The sequence below is a fragment of the Parasteatoda tepidariorum genome, chromosome 11 (genome assembly GCF_982258835.1).
Source record: "Parasteatoda tepidariorum strain Cologne lab strain chromosome 11, Ptep-v5.0, whole genome shotgun sequence".
Lineage (NCBI taxonomy): Eukaryota > Metazoa > Arthropoda > Arachnida > Araneae > Theridiidae > Parasteatoda > Parasteatoda tepidariorum.
Window position 1 is genome coordinate 101,323,344 of NC_141765.1, and position 8,484 is coordinate 101,331,827.

Consider the following 8,484-nt stretch of genomic DNA (forward strand, 5'->3'; position numbering starts at 1 on the left):
TGAAGTATACAATTAATTGAGAAAATAGATACTTAGATTTAGAATAGTGACTGCGTGACTAGGGTGTTGGAGTATTTCTCGATTCTTGTCTATATGTAAGATAAATATAAAAGTTCTGCGGAAATAATTAAGTATGAAGCAAAGATTGGAGTAAACTAGTTTTCTCTCTAAATGAAGAAATAACTACCATATTAAAACCATATATCAAAACCATATATCAAAGAAGCATACAATTAATTGAAAAAATAGATGCATAGATTTAGATTAGCGACTGCGTGAATAGGGTGTTGGAATATTTTTCGATTCTTGTCTATATGCAAGACAAATATAAAAGTTGTGCGGAAATAATTAAATAAGAAGCAAAGATTGGAGGAAACCAGTTTTCTCTCTAAATAAAGAAATAACTACAACATATCAATGAAGCATACAATTAATTGAGAAAATAGATGCTTAGATTTAGATTAGTGACTGCGTGAATAGGGTGTTGGAATACTTCTCGATTCTTGTCTATATGTAAGATAAATATAAAAGTTCTGCGGAAATGATTAAATATGAAGCCAAGATTGGAAGAAACTAGTTTTCTCTCTAAATAAAGAAATAACTACAACATATCAATGAAATATACAATTATTAGATTTAGTTTAGTGACTGCGTGAATAGGGTGTTGGAATACTTCTCGATTCTTGTCTATATGCAAGACAAATATAAAAGTTCTGCGTAAATAATTAAATATGAAGCAAAGATTGGAGGAAACTAGTTCTCTCTCTAAGTAAAGTAATAACTACAACATACCAAAGAAGTGTACAATTAATTTAGAAAATAGATGCTTAGATTTAGATTAGTGACTGCGAGAATAGGGTGTTGAATATTTCTCGATTCTTGTCTATATGCAAGAAAAATATAAAAGTTCTGAGGAAATGATTAAATATGAAGCAAAGATTGGAAGAAACTAGTTTTCTCTCTAAATAAAGAAATAACTACAACATATCAAAGAAGCATACAATTAATTGAGAAAATAGATTCTTAGATTTAGATTAGTGACTGCGTGAATAGGGTGTTGGAATATTTCTCGATTCTTGTCTATATGCAAGAAAAATATAAAAGTTCTGAGGAAATGATTAAATATGAAGCAAAGATTGGAAGAAACTAGTTTTCTATCTAAATAAAGAAATAACTACAACATATTAATGAAGTATACAATTAATTGCGAAAATAGATACTTAGATTTAGATTAATGACTGCGTGAATAGGGTGTTGGAATATTTCCCGATTCTTGTCTATAGGTAAGAATGATTAAAAAGTTCGGCGGAAATAATTAAATATAAAGCAAAGATTGGAGGAAACTAGTTTTTTCTATAAATAAAGAAATAACTACAACATAACAATGATATATACAATTAATATAGAAGATAGATGCTTAGATTTTGATTAGTGACTGCATGAAAAGGGTGTTGGAATATTTCTCGATTCTTGTCTATAGGTAAGAATGATTAAAAATTTCGGCGGAAATAATTAAATATAAAGCAAAGATTGGAGGAAACTAGTTCTCTCTCTAAGTAAAGTAATAACTACAACATACCAAAGAAGTGTACAATTAATTTAGAAAATAGATGCTTAGATTTAGATTAGTGACTGCGAGAATAGGGTGTTGGAATATTTCTTGATTCTTGTCTATATGTAAGATAAATATAAAAGTTCTGCGGAAATAATTAAATATGAAGCAAAGATTGAAGGAAACTAGTTTTCTCTCTAAATAAAGAAATAACTACAACATATCAAAGAAGCATACAATTAATTGAGAAAATAGATGCTTAGATTTAGAATAATGACTGCGTGAATAGGGTGCTGGAATATTTCTCGATTCTTGTCTATATGTAAGATAAATATAAAAGTTCTGCGGAAATAATTAAATATGAAGCAAAGATTGGAGGAAACTAGTTTTCTCTCTAAATAAAGAAATAACTACAACATATGAATGAAGTAAACAATTAATTGAGAAGATAGATGCTTAGATTTAGTTTAGTGTTTGCGTGAATAAAGTGCTGGAATATTTCTCGATTCTTGTCTATATGCAAGACAAATATAAAAGTTCTGAGGAAATGATTAAATATGAAGCAAAGATTGGAAGAAACTAGTTTTCTCTCTAAATAAAGAAATAACTACAACATATCAAAGAAGCTTACAATTAATTGAGAAAATAGATGCTTAGATTTAGAATAATGACTGCGTGAATAGGGTGTTGGAATATTTCTCGATTCTTGTCTATATGCAAGACAACTATAAAAGTTCTGGGGAAATAATTAAATATGAAGCAAAGATTGGAGGAAACTAGTTTTCTCTCTAAATAAAGAAATAACTTCAACATATCAATGAAGTAAACAATTAACTGAGAAGATAGATACTTAGATTTAGATTAGTGACTGCGTGAATAGGGTGCTGGAATATTTCTCGATTCTTGTCTATATGCAAGACAAATATAAAAGTTCTGAGGAAATGATTAAATATGAAGCAAAGATTGGAAGAAACTAGTTTTCTCTCTAAATAAAGAAATAACTACAACATATCAATGAAATATACAATTATTAGATTTAGTTTAGTGACTGCGTGAATAGGGTGTTGGAATATTTCTCGATTCTTGTCTATATGTAAGATAAATATGAAAGTTCTGCTAAGATAATTAAATATGAAGCAAAGATTGGAGGAAACTAGTTTTCTCTCTAAATAAAAAATAACTACAACATATCAAAGAAGCATACAATTAATTGCGAAAATAGATACTTAGATTTAGTTTAGTGACTGCGTGAATAGGGTGTTGGAATATTTCTCGATTCTTGTCTATATGTAAGATAAATATGAAAGTTCTGCGGTAATAATTAAATATGAAGCAAAGATTGGAGGAAACTAGTTTTCTCTCTAAATAAGGAAATAACTAGAACATATCATTAAGTATACAATTAATTGAGAAAATAGATACTTAGATTTAGATTAGTGACTGCGTGAATAGGGTTTTGGAATACTTCTCGATTCTTGTCTATATGCAAGACAAATATAAAAGTTCTGCGGAAATAGTTAAATATGAAGCAAAGATTGGAGGAAACTATTTTTCTCTCTAAATAAAGAAATAACTACAACATATCAAAGAAGCATACAATTAATTGAGAAAATAGATGCTTAGATTTAGATTAGTGACTGCGTGAATAGGGTGTTGGAATATTTCTCGATTCTTGTCTATATGCAAGACAAATATAAAAGTTCTGAGGAAATAATTAAATATGAAGCAAAGATTGGAGGAAACTAGTTTTCTATCAAAATAAAGAAATAACTACAACATAACAATGAAGTATACAATTAATTGAGAAGATAGTTGCTTAGATTTTGATTAGTGACTGCATGAAAAGGGTGTTGGAATATTTCTCGATTCTTGTCTATAGGTAAGAATGATTAAAAAGTTCGGCGGAAATAATTAAATATAAAGCAAAGATTGGAGGAAACTAGTTTTCTCTCTAAGTAAAGTAATAACTACAACATACCAAAGAAGTGTACAATTAATTTAGAAAATAGATGCTTAGATTTAGATTAGTGACTGCGAGAATAGGGTGTTGGAATATTCCTTGATTCTTGTCTATATGTAAGATAAATATAAAAGTTCTGCGGAAATGATTAAATATGAAGCCAAGATTGGAAGAAACTAGTTTTCTCTCTAAATAAAGAAATAACTACAACATATCAATGAAATATACAATTATTAGATTTAGTTTAGTGACTGCGTGAATAGGGTGTTGGAATACTTCTCGATTCTTGTCTATATGCAAGACAAATATAAAAGTTCTGCGTAAATAATTAAATATGAAGCAAAGATTGGAGGAAACTAGTTCTCTCTCTAAGTAAAGTAATAACTACAACATACCAAAGAAGTGTACAATTAATTTAGAAAATAGATGCTTAGATTTAGATTAGTGACTGCGAGAATAGGGTGTTGGAATATTTCTCGATTCTTGTCTATATGCAAGACAAATATAAAAGTTCCGAGGAAATAATTAAATAAGAAGCAAAGATTGGAGGTAACTAGTTTTCTATCTAAATAAAGAAATAACTACAACATATTAATGAAGTATACAATTAATTGCGAAAATAGATACTTAGATTTAGATTAATGACTGCGTGAATAGGGCGTTGGAATATTTCCCGATTCTTGTCTATAGGTAAGAATGATTAAAAAGTTCGGCGGAAATAATTAAATATAAAGCAAAGATTGGAGGAAACTAGTTTTTTCTATAAATAAAGAAATAACTACAACATAACAATGATATATACAATTAATATAGAAGATAGATGCTTAGATTTTGATTAGTGACTTCTTGAAAAGGGTGTTGGAATATTTCTCGATTCTTGTCTATAGGTAAGAATGATTAAAAAGTTCGGCGGAAATAATTAAATATAAAGCAAAGATTGAAGGAAACTAGTTCTCTCTCTAAGTAAAGTAATAACTACAACATACCAAAGAAGTGTACAATTAATTTAGAAAATAGATGCTTAGATTTAGATTAGTGACTGCGAGAATAGGGTGTTGGAATATTTCTTGATTCTTGTCTATATGTAAGATAAATATAAAAGTTCTGCGGAAATAATTAAATATGAAGCAAAGATTGAAGGAAACTAGTTTTCTCTCTAAATAAAGAAATAACTACAACATATCAATGAAATATACAATTATTAGATTTAGTTTAGTGACTGCGTGAATAGGGTGTTGGAATATTTCTCGATTATTGTCTACATGTAAGATAAATGTAAAAGTTCTGCGGAAATAATTAAATATGAAGCAAAGATTGAAGGAAACTAGTTTTCTCTCTAAATAAAGAAATAACTACAACATATGAATGAAGTAAACAATTAATTGAGAAGATAGATGCTTAGATTTAGTTTAGTGTTTGCGTGAATAAAGTGATGGAATATTTCTCGATTCTTGTCTATATGCAAGACAAATATAAAAGTTCTGAGGAAATGATTAAATATGAAGCAAAGATTGGAAGAAACTAGTTTTCTCTCTAAATAAAGAAATAACTACAACATATGAATGAAGTAAACAATTAATTGAGAAGATAGATGCTTAGATTTAGTTTAGTGTTTGCGTGAATAAAGTGCAGGAATATTTCTCGATTCTTGTCTATATGCAAGACAAATATAAAAGTTCTGAGGAAATGATTAAATATGAAGCAAAGATTGGAAGAAACTAGTTTTCTCTCTAAATAAAGAAATAACTACAACATATCAATGAAATATACAATTATTAGATTTAGTTTAGTGACTGCGTGAATAGGGTGTTGGAATATTTCACGATTCTTGTCTATATGTAAGATAAATATAAAAGTTCTGCGGAAATAATTAAATATGAAGCAAAGATTGGAGGAAACTAGTTTTCTCTCTAAATAAAGAAATAACTACAACATATCAAAGAAGCTTACAATTAATTGAGAAAATAGATGCTTAGATTTAGAATAATGACTGCGTGAATAGGGTGTTGGAATATTTCTCGATTCTTGTCTATATGCAAGACAACTATAAAAGTTCTGGGGAAATAATTAAATATGAAGCAAAGATTGGAGGAAACTAGTTTTCTCTCTAAATAAAGAAATAACTACAACATGTTAATGAAGTATACAATTAATTGAGAAAATAGATACTTAGATTTAGATTAGTGACTGCGTGAATTGGGTGCTGGAATTTTTCTCGATTTTTGTCTATATGCAAGACAAATATAAAAGTTCTGAGGAAATGATTAAATATGAAGCAAAGATATGAAGAAACTAGTTTTCTCTCTAAATAAAGAAATAACTACAACATATCAATGAAATATACAATTATTAGATTTAGTTTAGTGACTGCGTGAATAGGGTGTTGGAATATTTCTCGATTATTGTCTATATGTAAGATAAATGTAAAAGTTCTGCGGAAATAATTAAATATGAAGCAAAGATTGAAGGAAACTAGTTTTCTCTCTAAATAAAGAAATAACTACAACATATCAAATAAGCATACAATTAATTGAGGAAATAGATTTAGATTAGTGACAGCTTGAATAGGGTGTTGGAATATTTTTCGATTCTTGTCTATGCAAGACAAATATAAGATTTCTGCGGAAATAATTAAATATGAAGCAAAGATTGGAAGAAACTAGTTTTCTCTCTAAATAAAGAAATAACTTCAACATATCAATGAAGTAAACAATTAATTCAGAAGATAGATGCTTAGATTTAGATTAGTGTTTGCGTGAATAGGGTACTGGAATATTTCTCGATTCTTGTCTATATGCAAGACAAATATAAAAGTTCTGAGGAAATGATTAAATATGAAGCAAAGATTGGAAGAAACTAGTTTTCTCTCTAAATAAAGAAATAACTACAACATATCAATGAAATATATAATTATTAGATTTAGTTTAGTGACTGCGTGAATAGGGTGTTGGAATATTTCTCGATTCTTGTCTATATGTAAGATAAATATGAAAGTTCTGCGGAAATAATTAAATATGATGCAAAGATTGGAGAAAACTAGTTTTCTCTCTAAATAAAGAAATAACTACAACATATCAAAAAAGCATACAATTAATTGAGAAAATAGATGCTTAGATTTAGATTAGTGACTGCGAGAATAGGGTGTTGGAATATTTCTCGATTCTTGTCTATATGCAAGATAAATATAAAAGTTCTGCGGATATAATCAAATATGAAGCAAAGATTGGAGGAAACTAGTTTTTTCTATAAATAAAGAAATAACTACAACATAACAATGATATATACAATTAATATAGAAGATAGATGCTTAGATTTTGATTAGTGGACTGCATGAAAAGGGTGTTGGAATATTTCTCGATTCTTGTCTATAGGTAAGAATGATTAAAAAGTTCGGCGGAAATAATTAAATATAAAACAAAGATTGGAGGAAACTAGTTCTCTCTCTAAGTAAAGTAATAACTACAACATACCAAAGAAGTGTACAATTAATTTAGAAAATAGATGCTTAGATTTAGATTAGTGACTGCGAGAATAGGGTGTTGGAATATTTCTTGATTCGTGTCTATATGTAAGATAAATATAAAAGTTCTGCGGAAATAATTAAATATGAAGCAAAGATTGAAGGAAACTAGTTTTCTCTCTAAATAAAGAAATAACTACAACATATCAAAGAAGCATACAATTAATTGAGAAAATAGATGCTTAGATTTAGAATAATGACTGCGTGAATAGGGTGCTGGAATATTTCTCGATTCTTGTCTATATGTAAGATAATTATAAAAGTTCTGCGGAAATAATTAAATATGAAGCAAAGATTGGAGGAAACTAGTTTTCTCTCTAAATAAAGAAATAACTACAACATATCAATGAAATACACAATTATTAGATTTAGTTTAGTGACTGCGTGAATAGGGTGTTGGAATATTTCTCGATTATTGTCTACATGCAAGATAAATGTAAAAGTTCTGCGGAAATAATTAAATATGAAGCAAAGATTGAAGGAAACTAGTTTTCTCTCTAAATAAAGAAATAACTACAACATATGAATGAAGTAAACAATTAATTGAGAAGATAGATGCTTAGATTTAGTTTAGTGTTTGCGTGAATAAAGTGCTGGAATATTTCTCGATTCTTGTCTATATGCAAGACAAATATAAAAGTTCTGAGGAAATGATTAAATATGAAGCAAAGATTGGAAGAAACTAGTTTTCTCTCTAAATAAAGAAATAACTACAACATATGAATGAAGTAAACAATTAATTGAGAAGATAGATGCTTAGATTTAGTTTAGTGTTTGCGTGAATAAAGTGCAGGAATATTTCTCGATTCTTGTCTATATGCAAGACAAATATAAAAGTTCTGAGGAAATGATTAAATATGAAGCAAAGATTGGAAGAAACTAGTTTTCTCTCTAAATAAAGAAATAACTACAACATATCAATGAAATATACAATTATTAGATTTAGTTTAGTGACTGCGTGAATAGGGTGTTGGAATATTTCTCGATTCTTGTCTATATGTAAGATAAATATGAAAGTTCTGCAAAGATAATTAAATATGAAGCAAAGATTGGAGGAAACTAGTTTTCTCTCTAAATAAAAAATAACTACAACATATCAAAGAAGCATACAATTAATTGCGAAAATAGATACTTAGATTTAGTTTAGTGACTGCGTGAATAGGGTGTTGGAATATTTCTCGATTCTTGTCTATATGTAAGATAAATATGAAAGTTCTGCGGTAATAATTAAATATGAAGCAAAGATTGGAGGAAACTAGTTTTCTCTCCAAATAAAGAAATAACTTCAACATATCAAAGAAGTATACAATTAATTGAGAAAATAGATGCTTAGATTTAGATTAGAGACTGCTTAAATAGGGTGTTGGAATATTTCTCGATTCTTGTCTATATGCAAGACAACTATAAAAGTTCAGGGGAAATAATTAAATATGAAGCAAAGATTGGAGGAAA